Source organism: Saimiri boliviensis, chromosome 1, assembly GCF_048565385.1.
Source record: "Saimiri boliviensis isolate mSaiBol1 chromosome 1, mSaiBol1.pri, whole genome shotgun sequence".
Lineage (NCBI taxonomy): Eukaryota > Metazoa > Chordata > Mammalia > Primates > Cebidae > Saimiri > Saimiri boliviensis.
This window is the reverse complement of record NC_133449.1, coordinates 287,602,664-287,623,159: the sequence shown is the minus strand read 5'-3', so window position 1 is coordinate 287,623,159 and position 20,496 is coordinate 287,602,664. Positions and strand designations below refer to the sequence as shown.

Genomic DNA, 20,496 nt, shown 5'->3' with positions numbered 1-20,496 from the left:
CACAAGGAACTTCACATGGCTAAAGCCTACTGATCTTCGTCTTACTTATCAACTGCATTTGGCAAGAATGATCCCCTCTTCTTGAAATGCCGTCTTCACTTGACCGGCACATGCACTGACATGCTGGCTTCTCCTCAGTCTCTCACCTCTCAGCTCTCGAAGGTCATGCTGGCTCACAGCCCAGGCTTCAGCCCTTCTTCATTCACTCTGACCCCCCACGTGACCCCACTGAACCTCCAAATTCTTATCTCCAACCCTGGCCATTCCTCCAACTCCGGACATGGCTGTCCAACTCCCTGTTCTCTGTGTGGATGTCACAGATCAGGCATCAAACTCAGCATCTCCCAAATCATGCACCATTTCCATCCCAAACCTTCTCCTCTTTCAGTGTTCCCCCTCCTTCCGGTGCAAAGGCAACCAGCCTTGCGGTCATCCTGAGCTCTGCTTTCTCTCATCCCCCTTCACTTCTAACCCACCCTCAAACCCCACCAGCTTTGCTGCAAAATACATCCCGAATCTGACCACCTCTTAGCTCATCCACCACTACCACTGTGGGCCACACCACCATCATCTCTCACCCAAACTACTGCAGTAGCACCCGGATGGTTCTATCTTCCCCCTTCTACTTTCCCACGGAGACCAGGATTGTCCTTTCAGAATGGAGGTCAGTTCATGTTCTTCCTGTTAGCCCCCACGATCGTCGCCGTACCCCTCTTACTCTGTCTCCTACCACTTTTCCTCTTTGCTCACTCCCCTCCAGGCCCTTGGCCTCCCTCAGCTGTTCCATTAAGATGCCAAGCATGCTTAGGCCACAGGACCTTTGCACGTGATCTTCCCACATCCTGGAACCCCGTTCACCAGATGGCCACCTGATTCAAGTCCTTCAGGTCCCTGCTCAAATGCTCCCTTGCCAGTGAGCCAACTTCTGATCCCCACTACACCAAGTAGCAAGCCCTGCCTCCCACCCACTCTCAGCAACCTTCTCTAGCTCCCTTGCTTCACTTATTTTTGCCTACAGCCTTTGACACAGTGCGTACTATGCCCACTAGAATGGTAGCTAAGGAGGGTAGGGTCTTGGTCTGCTGCGTTCACAGCTGTATTCCCAGCACCCAGAATAGCACCTGGTTCATAGCAGGTGTTCAAAGCACGTATGTTGAGTGAAAATCCAGATGATTCCGATGTCAGTGGTCTAGGAAACACATTTATGAAGAAAACTGCACCTGATCTTGAGCTCTTTAAAGTCACGTATGTGTCTTGTTCACACGTGTGCCCCAGCACCCAGTCCCGTGTCTGGCCTAGAGTGGAACATTATTAAAGAGATTAAGGAGTGTATGGAGCTGAATGTTAGTTATTCCTCGTGCCTCATACTTCCTTGTGGGGGAACTTCAGGTGGACTCACACTCCTGGCCTCTCTCCCCATCCCTTGCCTGTGAAAAGAAGCACGGTAAGTGGATTTTCTGATTTGAAACTATGAAAGAAGTATACGGTCTGGCTCCCTCCCCCATCTTCTAAGCAGGTGGTGTCTGTCTTCTCTCATCCCTGCTACCAGGACAGCCCCTAAGAGGGAGGCTCCTTCCATCCAGCTGTTGGGGATGTGTGAATGGCTATAGACTTCTAATCAGCTTCATCAGTAATAACAGATCAATATCTTGATCTCCATCATTCCAACATCATCTTGAGCTCTGAATCTTCTCAGTCAAGGAGGGGAAAGAAGTGTTACAGAAAAGTGACACTGGAGGCCACTGTTTAGATGTTCCCACAGCCATCCACCCATAACCGTGTGGCCAACACTGAAGTCACCCTGATTTCCTCGAGATGCTAGCAGTGCTGGCTCTAATCACAACTGAAACACAAGACATAAGCTTTACGTCCGTGTCAGCACGATTCGGTGAAATTAAGCCAGTCGGCTCCAGACAAATCAGTGCTAACAGTTCTACTTGCCCTAAAAAGAATGTTCATGTATAACAACCAATCGAGAAAAAGGTCAAAATACTTCCTTCGTTATGCTTCACAGACACTGAGCTGCCAAGCTGCCAGGCAGGCTTCTGACCACCTGACTTGAAGTCTCCCAGATAAAAATCTATACTTTCTCTCATTGTATGACAACAAACTTTCAAATAGGTCCTCATTCCATCTGAGTGTATTTTGGTTAAAGGGAGTTATTTGTTAGCCCCTCACTCCCAAGTCAGTTGTCTTTATTTTCTCTATTTGCCTCATCCTACCTCACTGCTCAGTCTTTCAGTGCGTGTAGACACACGGAAACATATGCACTGTTGCATGGGCAGACACATGCACTATTCATTATTTTGGTTTCTTTCTGCCTTTTTGCAAGAGGCAGAGAGAAATCAGCAGGTTCCTCACCCCTGGAGCAGGAAGACATCGGCAAGGACTCGTGCTGAGCTCTGCCTTCAGAACCTCTTCTGCTTCCCTTCTGCTTTCTCTTCCTTCCATTTCTTGGTGAACTTAGAATCCCTCCATAACCTCTGCCTCCTGATTTCCCAAAAGGGGCATAGCTGGTAGATTAGGCAGCCATTCTTAAACCTGGAAGGCATCTGAACTACCTGGGATGCTTGGGGAAATACTGATTGTCAAGCCTGCTGCAAACCCACTGCATCAGAACCACTGCACAAAAGGCATAGGAATCTGGATTTTTCTGACTCCTAGTGGATGCCGATGCAACCTCCAGACCAGTCTCAGCAGCAGAGAGGACACAAGTGCCCAGCTGCCTCCATGCTGGATGAAGGTGAGGGCTGAGGACACCGTCCAAGTGGAATTCATTCCTCTTCCACTGAGCTTATTGGGTGATCCTCCAGACAACGTCCCATCCAAACCTGGAGCCTGGAGTCGTTAAACAGCTGTGGCAGTGGTTCTTGAATGTTTAGTTCTCAGGAACCCCTTACACTCCTAAAAATGATCAAGGATTCCAAAGAACCTTTGTGTGCAGAGGTTACAGCCATTGATATTTAGTGTACAAAAATTAAAAGCAAGACATGTTTAAACACAAGAATACACAAACACGCTCCATCTGCGTCAGGGTGCCCTGGGAGACAGGCACACAGGACAAGTGTGAGCATAGTTTTGACCTCTAGGATCTCTGAAAGGATTGGAGCTCCCCGTCCCGGGGTCCTGGACCATGCTTAGAAACCTCTAGGCTATGGGAACGAACAGAGCCCCCAGGTTTCCTGCAGGACACTGACGGAGGCATGACCAACCTCTGGATGACATCATTTCCTGTTCAACTGGAAGAAAAGAGCGTCCTCAAAAATGGCATCTACAAGGCAATCAGCTCAGGTCTTCTGGAAGCTGAAGCACCAGAACCACTCCAAGCCTGCCTCTTAGCTCAATCACTCAGACAATTTTCAGACCCAAGCGCTGGTACCACAAAAAACACCTGCTGTGGTCAGCAGAAAACCAGCCCCCAAAGAGCTCCATGACTTAATCCCCAGAACCTGGGGCATGTTCAGTTACATTAGGCGGCAGGTGGACCTAGACTGCTAATCAGCTGATCTTCAAATGGAGAGATTACCATGGGTTATCCAGGAGAGCTCAGTGTAATCATAAGGAGCCCTTAAACGTGGAAGAGAGAGGCAGTAGGGGGTCAGAGAAAGGCATGACAGGAGGTGCAACAGGAAACACGGCAGAGACATGCAATGTTGCTGGCTTTGAAGGAGCCAAGGTACGCAGCCACCTCTAAAAGCTCAAAAAAGCAACAGAGCAGATCCTCCCAAGAGCCTCCAGAAAGAAATGCAGCCGTGACTGCATTTGAATGCATTTGACTTGATTTCAGCCCGGGGAGACCCATGCCCGAATTCTAACCTGCAGAACTGTTAGATAGCAAAAGTGTGTTCTTTTAAGCCACTAAGCTTGTGATTTGTTACAACACCCAAAGCAAGTGAATGCCACTGGTAAAACTGAAGAGCACCTAAACACCTCCCCTCCCCCCAGCAGAGAACCCTCCAGAAGAACCCTGGAGTCTGGGATTCTTTCCTGTGGGCAGAACTTGGTATAAACAAATAAGCCAAGCAAGGAACTCACACCACTGCCCAGTCAACCAGTATGATGACCATGAGAACCGCTCACCCCCATTTATCTCCCCAACCCTGTCCACAAATGACCCTGGCGCTGCACTATGACTAGTCTCCAGAGGATTCGTTGAAGCATCTGCTCCATTCAGGTTTTTTAAAATGGGTGTGTTGGGTTCATTGGTCTTTCTTTCTCCTCTCCATGACTTTGCATCAATTGTCAAGAGGACGATTAAATAATTCTGTACTTAGTCCCCTGCTGTACTCCCTGGCCTGGATCATGACCACACCGAAGGAGTGACCACCAGCAAAAGACCCGAAGACATCCCCAGTAAGGGCAAAAGCTGGGCACAGCCTTAGAGTCTCCTGCCGGAGGAGGAGGGGATGGGGGATGGGGGGAAATGCATTTGTGACTGCAGGGGGATCACTGGGGAGTGAATGTTAGAAGGACTATGAGTGTGCACCGCGAGCTTCCCAGCAGCCCAGGGATGGAAAGCAGTGTGTCAGTCAGTACATCTGCCTACAGTATCCCCACTTCCCTGGTAACCTCCCCTCTACTGCCTCTAGGCCACGTCGAGTCATTTCAGAAATGGCTGAGCCCTTTCACCCTACAGGGTTGACTGGATCAGAGGGGAACACCTGGTCAACCTGGACCAATCAGTGTTTCCATCTCTGACTTTGGAATTGGAGCTAAGACAGACAGGTTCTGTCTTTGATGGCTTAGGTTCTATCTTTGATTGCTGTAAATGTGAAGCTGAGACACCAGGGATTGGCTTCCTCTGTCTCCAAAAAGACTATAAACACAAACAAAGCCAGTCTTCAGAAGGACAGGAACAAAAATGAAGCAGACACCTTGTGTGTGCAGAGATGAGAGCCCTGGGTTACCTGCATCTGGTTCTTGCACCTTCCTGAGACCTGGCATCATCACTACCCATTCTGTCATTCCCCAAGACAATGCTGGCCCAGGCCCCTTTCACTGCTTGAGTAGGTATACAGTTTTTGCAAGCAAAAGAACCCTAACCCACACTGGATATCCTATTGTAAGAGTGGCAAGCATTTGTTAGAAAACAAAGTAGGATCATAACCGATATTTATTTCATTCCTCTATGGATTCCTGTGAGCAGAATGTGGGATGGACAGTCTGCATGCCTCTCGCCACCTGTCCCACAGCTTCCCTGTTCCACAAGACACTTGGGATCTGCTTGTCACCCATGATGGGTAACTAGTAGTGCAGAGGAATTAATATGCTTAAGTGAGACGTTCGCTGGTGGGAAGCCAGAGCAAGGGAAAATTCTCCTTCCTTCTCTCTCCTCAACTGCCCTGGTTTCATGTGGCCTCATGGCAGAAGCCCACCAGACTGCTACCTGGACACAGCCAACTAAATAACCTTCCCTCATATTGATTCTCCCTCCTCCCCTGCTTCTCCTCACTTTTCCCCGCACTCTTGCCTTCCTGGAGTTGGACTCCTCATAAATTTCATCACACGAATCCTTGCCTCAGGCTCTGCTTTTTAGGGAATTCATTCCAAGACATTCTTGGTTAAAATGAGGTCTATGGTACATGTAGACAATGAATATGATAGAGATGAAAAAGTCCCGGCTAGTTTTCTGGTAACTGAAAATGCAATATATATTAAATTAACTAAAACCATAAAACAACTGATACCCCTCCAAGCAGATTACAGTGAAGCTATTTTAGTCACATAACACTAAGCGACTGCTCACATCAGAGAATGAAAAATAAGATAATTATTAGCAAATAAACCAAGTTTAAAGCCTCACCACCTCTCAAATAAAAGAAAATTGAATCTTGTATAACAATCTAGACTTGCCACGGTGGTTCATGCCTATAATCCCAACACTTTGGGAGGCTGAGGTGGGCAGATTGCTTGAGGTCAGGAGTTCAAGACCAGCCTGGCCAACATGGTGAAATCCCATCTCTACTAAAAATACAAAAAGTTAGCCAGGCGTGGTGGCACACACCTGTAATCCCAGCTACTCAGGAGGCTGAGGCAGGACAATCACTTGAACCCGGGAGGAGGAGGTTGCAGTGAGCCAAAATGGCACCACTGCACTCCAGCGTGGGCAACAGGCTGGTCTTAAAAAAAAAAAAAAAAAAAAAAAAAGAAAAAAAAATCTCATTTTGTTTAATCTTAAGTAAGATTTTAAATACTACTCTTCAAATAATGCCTATTTTTGCCTGGAGAAAAATGAACAGAGTCAAAAACTAGACACACCTGTCACTTGGAAACACACCAAAATAGGGTATCAAATTCAAAGAAGCCACTTTCATGGGAAGCCGCTAGGTGGCATACTTTCACCACCTTTGCCTGATTCAAGGTTCACTCCCGGGTCGCCTCTTCTCTTATTTTGGTTAAAGAGGATTTGCTATTTTGACAAACTGAAATTTACTATGCTATCATCTGAGAATTTAAGAAATCTCAAAACTCAATAAGTAGAAAATCATAGTATCATAGATAAAATAAAAGTGGGATGAATGGAAACCGCAGAGAATTGTTTAACTTGCCCATCACTGCATAAACTTTGCTGCCCCTCCCCCTGTGGTCTCCCATTCTGGAGAGGGAGACGTTTTATCACAGGATGTTTGAGGAGGGCTGTGGTCCTGTTGTCCTTTAATTAGGAGGAATGTGTGTTTGCTGTTTATAGGAAGTGTCCTGACAACCAAAAAAACTTTTTTTTTTTTGAGACAGTCTCGCTCTGCCACCCAGGTTGGAGTGCAGTGGCAGGATCTCGGCTCACTGCAACCCCTGCCTCCAGGGTTCAAGTGATTCTCCTGCCTCAGCCTCCAGATGGATGTGCACCACCATGCCTAGCTAATTTTTATATTTTTAACAGAGACGAGGTTTCACCGTATTGGCCAGGCTACTCTCAAACTCCTGACCTCCAGTGATCCACCTGCCTTGCTCAGCCTCCCAAAGTGCTGGGATTACAGGTATGAGCCACTGCACCCAGCCCAAAAACTCTTTTTGAACAGCATTTCCGAAATGCATCCCAGGTAGAGGCGGAGGGTGTGTGGTAAGCAGGGTCACCAGAGGCCCAAGAAAAGCAGGAAGAGCTGGGAGCAGGGAACGGGTTAATGCAGAGTGCGAAGTGAAGGGCAGGGACACGGTGACAACAGCAGCGGGGGCAACGATTTCTTTCCAATGATTCATGTGAGGAAACATTTTATAAGAAAAACTGCAGCTTCACAATAAGAAATCCATAAAATCATTTACTAGAGTGCTAGACAACGAAATTTTATGCAGCCATTAAAAATAGTTTTGAAGAAGCATTTTAATTAAGTCGAAAGGTGTTTATGATATGCTGTAAAAAAAAAAAAAAATCAGGCCCCCAAAAAGTATGATCTAATTTTGTAAAAAATAAATTTTTGTAATAAATAAATCACGTGTGCTTATATGTAGAAGGAGACTATTAATAGTGATTAATATTTCTGAGACTCAGAGGTAGTCTTACAGATGTTTAAATGTTCTTTCTCCTTGGTTTACTTGACTTTTTTTCTTTCAGTTACCAGCATTACTCCATACCAGGCCGGTTTTAAGTGCTTAATAAATACTGACTCACTTAATGCTCACAACACACCGTGAAGTTTATAGATGAAAATATTGACACACAGAGAGGTTAAGTGACCTACTTAAGGTCACACAGCTAATGAGTGGTGGAGCCAATTCAGACCCAGGAAGTCAGGCTCTAGCTTCTGCGTACTTAATAAAACATGAGAAAAAGTAAATTAGAAGCATAAAGAAAAAGCAAGGAAGGAAGGATGGAAGGAAAGAAGAGAGCGGGCAGGGATGGGGGTAAGGAGGAGACTCACAAGAGAACAATACACATTTGCTCTAAAAACTTTAAGAAATTGAGGCCAGGCATGGTGTCTCACCCCTCTAGTCCTAGCACTTTGGGAGGCCAAGGCGGGCAGATTGCTTGAGGTCAGGAGTACAAGACCAACCTGGCCAACATGGTGAAAACCCACCTCTACTAAAAACATACAATTAGCTGGGCATGGTGGCTGCGCCTATAATCCCAGCTACTGAAGAGGCTGAGGCAGGAAAATCCCTTGAACTCAGGAAGCGGAGGTTGCAGTGAGCCAAGACTGCATCACTGCACTGCAGCCGGGCAAACAGAGCGAAACTCTGTCTCAAAAAAAAAATAATAATAATAATAATAATACCTCTAAAATTTTATTATTAAAGAGAATCTGTTTTTTAAAAAAGAAAAGAAAAAATGTAACCAGAAAAAAAGATAACACCGAAATATTTAATCCTAAATAAATTAACAGCACAGAGCCAGAAACAAGCAAATAACACCTTTGAAATAAGAGGCAGTTTTGGGTTTTTTTCTAAAATCCCGCCCTCGGGCTGCTTCCCCCCTCAGAGCACAGTAGGTGTTGGGGCAGGACTGACTTCTTTTCCTTTGCAAGTCTTGACTTTGCCTCTCTAGAGCATGCCCCAACCTGACTGGCATGAAAGCTCTACTTTTCCTTTTTAACTAGGTAAAAGAAAACCACATTGTAAAAAGGGGGAAAGGGAAAATGCCTAAGCTGAGTGCATAGCAAATCTGAACTGTGAGTCTGCACTAGTTAAAAGTTTGTCTCCTTCAAGACCAGAGAGCTGAAAGTGAACAAATTAAGTCCACTGAAGTCTCAGCAAAAAAGAAAACAGTTCAGGTGGACTAAGATGGCTGCCCTGCTCAGTACTGGGTTAGCGGGGAGACGTGGGCTGAATCGTTCTTTGGACTGAACACCTGCTTGTCAGACAGACCCTGACCCAAGGAGCCAACGATAGGGATTAGGGGGAAAAAAGGAAGGAAAAGTGAGAGGAGGAGGAGGAGAAAGAGCAGAAGGAGGGGGAGGGGAGGAGGAGGAAAAGGGGGGAGGGGGAGGGGAGGAGCAGGAGGAGGGGGAGGGTAGAAGGAGGCGGGGGGAGGGGAAGGGGAGGGGGAGGAGGAGGAGGAAAAGGAGGAGGAGGAGGAAGGGAGAGGGAGGAGGAAAAGGGGGGAGAGGGGAAGGGGAGGAGCAGGAGGAGGGGGAAGAGCAGGAGGAGGAGGGGGGAAGGGAGGAGGAGGGGGGAGGGGAGGAGGAGGGGGGACGGGAAGAGGAGGGGGAGGAAGAAAAGGAAGAGGAGAAGGAGGAGGAGTGGAAGGGGGAGTGGGAGGAGGAGGATTAGGAGGAGGAGGATGAGGAGGGGAAGGGGAGGGGGAGGAAGAGGAGGAGGAGGAGGAGGGGAAGGAAAAGGGGGGAGGGGAAAGGGGAGGAGCAGGAGAAGGGGGAGGAGCAGGAGAAGGAGGCGGAGGGTAGAAGGAGGAGGCGGAGGACTACGAGGAGGAGGAGGAGGAGGAGGAGGGGGAGAGGGAGATTGTATAAAAGGATGAGGAAAAAGGAGGAATGAGAAGTAATGGGGAAAAGGAAGGAGGAGGTGAAGACAGAACAGAGGTGTGAGGGGAAGCCCTTCATTTTCCTGTGACTGAGGTTTACATGTTGAGAAAGGGGATACAAACATATCTGGAAAACCCATGTAGCCTAAAAACGGGAAGAGAACTATTTCTTTTTCTCTGTCCCTCAGCACGACTTTAGGCAAAAGTCTCCATCTGCAAAACAGATAAATGTGTCTACCCCTTAAAAACGGTCAGGATTAAATTCGGTAAAGAAGTTTGAGCGTCATCTCCAACAAGCATGAAGCAAATCCTCCAGTACATGAAGCAGAATGAAGGGACTTTTACAAAGTAATCTTCAGATAGATAAAGCTGGTGCTAGGCAAGAGATGAAGACAAAAGCCCAAAGAGCTCCCAAGTGGCTTCACAAACTCACAAGGGATGAGACAAGGTTCCTTTTGCCCATTTGGCTGACAGTTTCCATTGAAGAGGTATATTCTAAATAGTCAAGGATTAGATTGTTTTAAAACATTATTCATGTCACTGCAAATGCCAAGTCTTGTTCTTCAAAGCCCCACTCTCCTGCCTACGTTGACTGATTCTTCCATCTCCTCCGCTCCTAATCCCACCCTGGCCTCAGACCCCAGCAGAAAACCCACCATCATCCCAGATCACCCGCAAAATCTCACAGATCACATTTAACAAATTCAGAAACAGACAGATATAAGAATGGGAATGAAGGAAAGCCCATGATCTTTCTTTTCAGAATTTTTCTATCACTTTCTGTAAAGGTCATTTGTACCTAATTGTGCTTTGACCAAAATGCAATCTTAACCTGATTTCTTTGCACTTACTAATTTGCTAGTGATGTGCTGGGCCCTATTTTATCTCATTTTGGTGCCAGTGGCCTAAAAACCTGACTTTAAAAAGTCTAGTTTTCAGAATCCCACTGCAAGAATACATTTTCATATCCAAGGGATTCCCTTATAACGGAGTTGTTCTTATATAACATGTTTAATGAACTACCAAGTTACTGGTATTCCACTCCTATCTAATGTCTTTATTTTCCAATACTAAAAGGAGATCAAAAAGGTAGAAATACATTATTGGCCGTTTCTAAATCCTTATAATAAGATTTAAGATATTAGTTCACTGGGTGTATATTTGCATAGTTACCAAGACATAATTAAAAGTCCCAAGGTGAAACTTAATCAGCCTCTCCCCTCTTAAACCAATCATCACTAGAGAGACTGCTAGGCAGTGACCCACTTCCTTCTTCAGATGCCTTAATTAGTCCCAGAAACACCAAAGCTCTTTTTTGAGAAGTGGAAATCTATTTCTGTTATTCATTAACACCCTTAAAGCATATTCTGCAGCTATGAGACACAAGCCAATGGAAGGGCAGTGGGAAGCCACAGACACAGGGCATGATTAACATCCGCAGTGAAGAGGCAATGGACGTCCACATTTTCCCTTGGCGATGCCCGTCTACACAAGCTCAGCCTTCCAATGGAGAACGCAGAATTCTAACAAAGATGTAATTAGGATCCAAAGTCATTGTGAAGTTAAGGAACAAATGCAATCATGATGCAGATACTCAACACATTCAGAAAAAACTTAAATACTCTGTTTTTATTACTGTCTCTAAATCTTCTCTTTAAGCAGGTGGAACATATTTTAAAAATAAATGAAGTCGCTGGGAGGGGATTCTCAGTTTTAAGGTCCTAGGTCTACACAAGCCCGGGAAAAGGGCACCAAACACCCAAAGGTTCTGAGATTAATTTTACCAGCTAAAAAAAGAAATCATATGTTCTACCCCACTATACTATCAACTGCAAATATAATGAACTATAGATGACATAGAATTTAGAGTCATGAAAAGATCATATAGTTAATAGGTAAGTGTAATTGCCCAATCCCCTCAACGTTGAGTCAGACATCATCATAGGTGTTTCCTTAAGAGATTAAAGGCAGAAATAAAGTGTATCCCATATCCCATCTTCTGAAAAAGCTTCACATCCAGGAGCACAGCTGTGAAGAGATTGGCTTCATGGGTGGTTGTAGAATCAGCTTGCCTAATGTACAGTCATGCCCCACGCAATGATAAACCCAGAAATCAGTTGTAATGTTCCAGCTTCTTGAGATTAATCTGACCCTAACACACATCCCACACCCTCTCCAAGACTTCAGCAGATTCCAGGGGGCTCAGGGCTCAAGAACACCTCCAGCTGTGTCCTTCCCCTGGGGAGACCAAGTGTATAATGCGGCCCATGACTCAAATTCCGCAAAGTGGCAAAGGGGCTTGTGAAGACGGCAGACCTTCCCAGAGGTCAAGAAGGAGAAGACAATTTCCAGGTGAACCCTGCTGTCAGGACGTCCTCCGCTCACCTCTGACCTGGGGGATCTTCCCATGCCTCCTGCCCCACACACATCCCAGCCTCCACCTGCAAGCTTCCCGCTGCACGCCCTCCCACACGCCTCCATCTCTCTTCCACCTCTCTGCGTCTCAGCCACCCACCAGCCAGCCCCAGAACAGTGGCACTGCTGTAAGTCATTCTCCATGCTCACTCTGGGTCTGCCTCAAGGTCTCATCTTCTGTCTCTAGCCACCTAACCAGAGTTCCCGCAGCCCCCAACAAACAAAGACAATTTCCTCCCCAAAAAGGAATTCTGCCATGGAGATCATGAATTATTTACATTGATCTAGAAAAGTATGATCATCATTCTCTAAAGGCCAAAGGTAGACATAGTCAAGACATACAGACCTTTAAAATTACTTCTATAAGCAACTTACAGTCTTACCATGCAAAATAACCTGACTATGACAAAGTGCAGAATCCTGTTGCGAAATGACTCATTACACATTTCTAATAAGAAAAGGTACCTAAACCACAACTACTTACACTCAAAGGCTGACATGACACAGAAAATAAGGTTATCTTACTCTTCAGCAGCTATAAAGGAGTCACACCATCAGTCGAATAGTCTCTTCTGCTCATAAACTTAAATGGGAGTGGAACCCGCAACCTGGCTGGAGACGAATGACCTCAGTTTGACAGCTCTTCACCCGCCTCTTCCTCTTGGCTCTGAGCGCAGATGCTCAGATTGCTGCTCACCTAATTTGTCTACTGCCATTACCGCGTTTGCCTATAGAATCTCTTCTGCCTGCACGGCTAGCTGTTTGCCTGCCTCAGTTCACTGGGAGCAGCTGCTCGTGTTCATTGCCACAATCCATCTCCAGCAGCATCCATCCATCACACACGAGTCTCAGCAAACGGGGATCCATGCAAGCCAGAAGACCCATTCCAGGAGCTCAGGAGGGCAAGCTTGTCACAGACAGGACCCGGGGTTGCTGACAGAGGCCAATTTGAGACTCCACCCCACAATGACCCTTCCCATGCTTTTCACGCCATGATGATCACATGCGTTTTGTGCTGAGTCCATTTTCGTTTCCCATTTCATTCGCGTAGGTTTTCCACCAGTGTTTGGCAAGCTTGTCTTCCCAATGAGGGGGCTGAGAACTAATGCCCTATTTTCAGTTTCTTCTGAAGTCGCCCACATTGCCACATGCAGTGTAGCATTATACAGCAGTGGGCACTTACAGACAGCGCCCTGATGTCCAAACACCCAGAGTCAGCCCTGAGGATCACTGTGATGAAAGCCGAGTTCCTCCTTAGCTCTTCTTTCACCATCGTATCCTCTTTCTCCCTCCCTCTTCCATTGCATGAGCAGCCATGTCACCAGGGTAGCAACTGACAGGTCTACATGGGCTGCCTCTCCATTTAGTGGAGCCTGAAGCTTACGCAAACTGGGGGGCCCACATTAAGAAAGAGAATAGAAAATTAAAAACACAAAGTGAGGTATTAAAGTGAATATTTTTCAGAAAGAAAAAATAAAATATAACAAATTATAAAGTTTTCAAAACTGACAACACAAAATCCAGGTTAGAAAAAAAGTAGCAAAATGTTTTTATTAACTTCCAGAAACACTTCTATATTCAAATATATGGATGATATGGGCAGATTTAGACATAGATGATGTAGGTATGTAGGTATGCTTTGGCACAAACTTTTTGATCCTTTCTTTATTCAACAACTTGGTAATATTTTCCAGAGTGAAAACAAAAATAATTTAGTCCTTCTTTCAGCAGAGTTGACTGAAATTTGACTTTTATAATGGAGGATGCAATGCAAAAAACACACTTCACAGAGAGGTACACAGCTCTTTGCAGTACAGTTTACAGATTTGTACCCTCCAAATGCAGGAATTCTGAGAAAGCCTATTATACACAATTCCTGTCATAAAGGAAGAAATGTATGGTATGTTTACAACTGTATCACTGCATTATCGAAAATAGCCTTGATGGTAGAAAATTTCCCTTTTTGTTGATGAGATTCCAATTCACCACTTTGACCACATCTGATGATTAAAGGTGTTTCCCATACACTGGCTTTCTGGCTCATGCATTTCAAAACTACTCTCTCCTCCATGGAGCACATGCTTCTACGCTGGGCATCACAGACACATTTGCATGAACCTGAACTTGACCTTGGACCTTCAGGTCACAGCTCTTGGCAAGCAGCCACAGCCACAGGAAGGAGTGCTGGCAGAAACATACACGGCAAAACATACGTGTGCTAACCACCTAAATACATCCCACAAACCTAAATGAAAGATTTTCCCTTTAGCTGGATCTCATCCCCACTCGATAAGAGGGAAAACTGGATGCAAAGAACCCAGAGCAGAAAGAGACAGGGCTCTTCACTAGCTGTAGCTATCTTCTATCTTAGGCCATTCAGGCTGTTGTAGACTGGGCAATTTACAAATAAAAATTTCTTTCTCATCACGGCACTGGCAGATTGGGTGTCTGGTAAGGGCTGCTCTCGGCTCCATACACGGGACCTTGTTGCTGGATCCTCACATGGTGGAAGGGTGGAAGGACAAATGGGACTAACAGACTCCCTCAAGGCCTTTTATAAAAACACTAATCCCATTCCCGAGGGCAGAGCTCTCAAGACCTAGTCACCTCCTAAAGATCCCACCTCCCAATACTATTGCACTGAGCATGACATTTCAACAAGAATTTTGGAGGGACACAGCATTTAAACCATAGCATTTTCCTCACTGGCCCCCCACAATTCATGTCTTTCTCACACACAGAATGCATTAATTCCATCCCAATAGTCCCAAAAAACTCTTAACCGGTTCCAGCTTCAACTTTAAAGTCTAAGTCCAAAGTCTCATATAAATAGCATCTAAATCAGATGTGAGTGATACTCAAAGTATGATTCATGTGAACCTATGAAATCAAAGAAGTTGTGCGCTTCCAAAATACAATTTTGGGACAGACAAAGAATAGACAGCCCCCTCCAAAACAAAGTAATAGGAAAGAAGAAAGAAGTGACAGGACGTGACCAAGTCCAAAGTTCAACAGGGCAAAGAACGCTAAACCTTAAGGCTGGCTCCATCTCCCACCTTCTGATCACACTGGGGCAGAGGTTAGACCCACAAGGTGCTGGGCAGCCTGGCCCCATGGCTTTGCTGAGCATAGCCCACTGAACGGCTCTCACGGTTGGAGTCCTGTGCCCGCAACTCTCTTAGGCTGGTGTTGCATGCTGATGGCTCTATAATTCTGGGATCTCAGGGGCAGCCCCAATCTCACAGCTGCACTAGGCATTGCCCTAGTGTAGACATCCTGTGGTGGTCCCAACCCCACCGTTCTGCTAGGCATCACTCTACTGGGGACTGTCTGTGGTGGTCCCACCCCTGCAGTCGTTCTCTGCCTGGATTCCAAGGCTTTCCAGGGTATCCTTTGAAATCTAGGTGGAGACAGCCATTCCCCAACAGCTCATGCACTCTGTGTGCCTGCAGAGTTAGCATCACGTGACTGCCACCAAGGTTTACCACTTGTTTCTTGTGGGCAGGTGGCCCTAGTGGATCCACATCCCTGGTGTTCTCTCCTGACCATGTTTGCTCATTTTTTACAGGCTAAGAATTTTTCCAACTCTAAGTTCTGCTTCCCTTTTGATTATAAATTCTGTTTTTAATTTATTTCTCTCTTTTCACATTTTATTACAAGAGTCAAGAGAAGCCAGGCCACATCCTCGATATTTTGCTTAGATGTTTCTTCCGCTAAAAATTCTGCCTTCCACAGACACTATGACACAAAAACAACTCAGCCAAGTTCATTGCCACTTTATGAGAAGGATGGCCTTTCCTCCAGTCTCCAACAACATGTTCCTCATTTCCATCTGAGACCTCATCAAATGACCTTTACTGTTCATATTTCTACTAACATTCTGCAGTCAAATCTCTACCCCTGAGCTATACCCCCTCTGTGATCATTCTGATCACAACAACTTAAGCAATCTCTAAAAAGGTACAGGCTTTCTCTACAGCTCTCCTCTTCTATGCCCTCACCAGAATTACCCTTTATTTCCATTCATGGCAATGCAGGATTTTTCTAGCCTGCTCCTTCAAACTTTCCCAGCCTCTGCCCATTTCCCTGTTCCAAAGCTGCTTCCACATTTTTAGGTGTTGGTTACAGCAGCACGCCACTTCTGTCTTCGTCCATTTGGGCTGCTTTAACAAAATAGATTGGATAATTTATAAATAATAAAAATATATTTCTCACAATTCTATTATTATTAATATCACTATTTGAGACAGAGACTCACTCTGTCACCCAGGCTGGAGTACAGTGGTGTGATCTTGGCTCACTGCAACCTCAGCCTCCTAGGTTCAAGCGGTTCTCCTCCCTCAGCCTCCCAAGTAGCTGGGACTACAGGTGTGTGCCACCATACACAGCTAAGTTTTATATTTTTAGTAGAGACAGGGTTTTGTCATGTTGGCCAGGCTGGTCTTGAGCTCCTGACCTTAGGTGATCCACCTGCCTCAGCCTCCCAAAATGCTTGGATTACAGGTGTGAGCCACCACACCTGGCCTATTTCTCACAATTCTAGAGGCAGGGAAGTCTAAGATCAAGGTAGGGGCAGGTTCACTGTCTGGCGAGGGATCACTCTCTGTTCCATCCATGGCGTCTTGTTGCTGCATCCTCACATGGTGGAAGGGCTGAAGGGACTCACAGACTTTCTCAAGCCCTTTATAAGGACACTACTTCTATTTATGAGAGCAGAGCCCTTGTGACCTAATAACTTCCTAAAGGCCCCAACTCTTAATGCTACTGCAGTGAGGATTGGTTTCAACATGAATTTGGGAAGGACACAAACATCCAAACAATAGAAGTTTACTTTCGAGGATTTTACAAAAACCCATGCCCATTGGACACACTGCTTGGTCCTTCCCATGTAAGTGAAGGGCCCTGAAAGCCAAGCTTCAATAGCTTCAGTGTAAACCCAACTCTGGGCTACCCATTCTGAGTTGGGAAAGTGAATAACTTTTATTACGTACTTTATCTCACCTTGTATTTTACATTTACTGACTCATTTTATTCTAAACCTTATTTTATGAGAGTAATAGTTCCATTTTATAAATGAAAATGCCTTGCATATTTCTGAGGGAATAACAAGAAACAGTTCAAAAAACTCTTGAAATGATTGTTTCTAGTGAGGGTGTTAGTGGATAGAGCTGGAATAAATACGTGTTTTGAATTGCACACACATTCATATCATTACAGAATTTCTTTTTTTCCCCATGGCCATTGATTTATTTTATTTTATTATTTTTTTTTTTTTTTTGAGAGAAGGTCTCTCACTCTGTTACCCAGGCTGGATTGCAATGGCTTGATCTCAGCTCACTGCAACCTCTGCCTCCCCAGTTCAAGTGATTCTCCTGCCTTGGCCTCCTGAGTAGCTGGGACTACAGGCATATGCCACCACACCGAGCTCATTTTTGTACTTTTGGTAGAGACGGGGTTTCATAATATTGGCCAGACTGGTCTCAAGCTCCTGACCTCAAGTGATCTGTCCTTCTTAGCCTCCCAAAGTGCTGGGATTATAGGGGTTAGCCACAATGACCAGCCTGCCATTGATTACTTTTAAAATTTTATTTTACTGTAGTAAGAACATTTAACATGAGATCTCCCCTCTCAACAAATTTTCAAGTATACATTATTGCTAACTATAGGTACAATATTACACAACGGATCTCTAGGACTTACTCATCCTGTTTACCTGAAACTACATGCCCATTAATTAACAACTCCCCACCTTCTGCTCCCCCAGCCCCTGGCCACCACCATTCCACTCTTTGCATCTATGAATTTGAGTATTTCAGATACCTCATCTAAGTGCAATCATGCATTATTTGTCTTTCTGTGACTGGCTTATTTTACTTAACATAATGTCTTCAAGATTGTTGCATATTACAGGATTTCCTTCATTTTAAAACTGACTAGTATTCCACTGTATATATACAGCACATTTTCTTTATCTATTCATCTGTCAATGGACATTTATTTAGTTTCCACATCTTAGCTATTGTAACTACCGATGCAATCAACATAAGAATGCTGCTATCTCTTTGAGATCTTGATTTCAGTTCTTTTGGATAAATATCCAGAAATGAGGGGTGGCTGGATCACATGATAGTTCTACTTGTCAATTTTTTGAGAACCTCCATACGGTTTTCGGCAATAGCTGCGGCCTTCTGCATTTCTACCAACAGTGTGCAAGAGCTGCAGCATTTCTCTGTCTTCCCAATATTTGCTTTTTGTTTTGCTGTTGTTTTAATGATAGCCATCTTGACAGGTGTGTGGTAATACCTCACTGCAGTTTTGACTTTTTAAAGGAAAAAAGAATCCACACTAACAGAGAAATTACTGATAATAGGTTCACGTATCATAATACCGTTATGGGTTGAAGGAGGTCCCCTCAAAAAGCATGTGGAAGCCCTAACCACCCCCAAAGTAGTTCAAGGTGTGACCTTCTTTGGAAATAGGGTGTTTGCAGATTTAACCAAGTTAAGATGTGGTCCGCAGAGTGGGCTCTATCCAATCTGACTGATGTCCTTATGAAAAGAGGAAAGTTGGACAGAGACGAGCACAGAAGGAAGGTGATGTGAGGACACAGTGAGTGATGCAGCCACAAGCCAAGGACACCTGGGGCCACCAGAAGCTGGGAGGAAGGCCTGGAAAAAGCCTTCCAAGTGAGCACGGCCCTTGCCAACACCTTGAATTCAGGCTCCTCACCTCCAAACTGTAAGAGAATAAGCTTCTGTTGCTCTATGCCACCCAGTTCATGACAATCAGTGCTGCAGCCCTAGAAAACTAACAAGCTTCTTTCATGATCGTTATGATAAGCATTGTTTTATGGTTGCTGGCTGCTTGTATACCTTCCTTTGAGAAGTGTCTGTTCATGTCCTCTGCCCACATTTTAATGGAGTTACTTGTGAAATACCATCTCACACCCATCAGAATGGCTTTTGTTAAAAAGCCAAAAAAAAAAAACAAACAAACAAAAAAAAAAAAAAACGAATTCTAGCAAGGCTGTGGAGGGAAAGGGAATGCTTATTAGAATGGGAATGTAAACTAGGCCAGCCACTATGGAAAATGGTCTGGAGATTTCTGAGAGAACTAAGAAATGAACCCAGCAATCCCATTACTGAGTATATACCCAGAGGAAAATAAATCATTCTACCAAAAAGACACATGCACAGGTATGTTCATTGCAGCACAATTCACAATAGCTGGAATCAACCCAGGAATCAACCCAGGTACCATCAGTGGTGAACTGGATAGAGAAAATACAGTATGTACACTCCATGGAATACTACATAGCCATTAAAAAGAGTGAAATCATGTCCTTTGCAGCAACATGGATATAACTGGAGGCCATTGTCCTAAGCAAACTAACACAGAAACAGAAAACCAAATATAGCATATTCTTACTTATAACTGAGAGTTAAACATTGAGTACACATGATCACAAAGCTGGGAAGAAGAGACACAGGGGACTATGAGAGGGGAGACAGAAGAAGACAAGGCTGAAAAACTATTTATTGGGTAATATGCTCAGTACCCGGGTGAAGGATTCATTCATCACACCTCAGCATCACACAATATACCTCTGTAACAAACCTGCAGCTACCCACTAATTCTAAAATAAAAACCAAAAAGAAAAAGAAAAGTATACAATTATCTTCCCTTGAGATAGTTTTTTTAAAAAAGGATGCTTTATAACTGAAAGGGATGACTTTAGTTTGGTAAAATTTGAAGCAAAAGAGAAGCTGAGGCACCAACCACACCCTATACAGACAGCTAAGCCCACTGTATAAAGCAGATGTCGCCCACCATGCGGCCCATTAGACAGCCCATGCATCATCAAAGCCGGAATCAAGCAACAGGCCCAACAGCGACCCACCCCTTTGGTGATGTGAAGTTTTTTGTTTGTTTGTTTTTTGTTTTTGAGATGAGTCTCACTCTATCACCCAGGATGGAGTGCAGTGGCGCGACCTCGGCTCACTACAACCTCCGCCTCCCGGTTTCAAGTAATTTTCTTGCCTCAGCCTCCTGAGTAGCTGGAACTACAAACGCGTGTCACCACTAACTTTTGTATTTTTACTAAAGACAGGGTTTCCTCATGTTGGTCAGGATGTTCTCGATCTCTTGACCTTGCGATCCACCATCCTCCGCCTCCCAAAGTGCTGGGATCACAGGCATGAGCCACTGTACACGGCCATGGTATCTTTTAATATCTTTGGTCATTTGTACAATACCGAAAAAACAATTCAAATGCATATTTCTAGTGAAGTATATAAGTGTATTTTTTCTTGGGTACACATCTGAAGAGTTCGTTATGTTTTGGGAGTCTTTTTGGCTATCTGCCGTTCTTATGTTTCTTCTAAGGTTAAACAATAAACATATAATGTACTTTTAACATTGACAATATCAAAAAATTGAAAAATTTTTGAGACTGAGTTTACATAATTCTAAAACCAAATCAACTTGACTAAATTTAGTAACTTCGATGAGAAAAAAAATGAAGTTTATTTATTTGGTTTGTTTGGCAAAACAGCGTGTATTTAAATAGTATTTTGTAAACAATGTTTTATCAAGGTATTATTATTATAAATATAGATCCATATTTTTAAAAGATGCAGATACACACCCAGTAGCTTACAAAACTACAGGCA

At 44.6% G+C, this 20,496-nt stretch overlaps 1 protein-coding gene across 2 annotated transcripts in view; it reads right to left on the bottom strand.

Moving 5' to 3' along the window:
• Positions 1–20,496, bottom strand: part of DNAH5 (dynein axonemal heavy chain 5) — a 358,938-nt gene that overhangs the window by 328,954 nt on the left and 9,488 nt on the right. The window contains exon 1 of one of the 2 annotated variants that reach the window (XM_074387173.1): positions 12,350–20,281. The exons of the other annotated variant lie outside the window; for it this stretch is intronic. The gene's annotated coding sequence lies outside the window, so the exon portion shown is untranslated. Of the gene's footprint in view, positions 1–12,349; positions 20,282–20,496 lie in introns of those variants that run through there. 2 annotated transcript variants of the gene reach the window in all.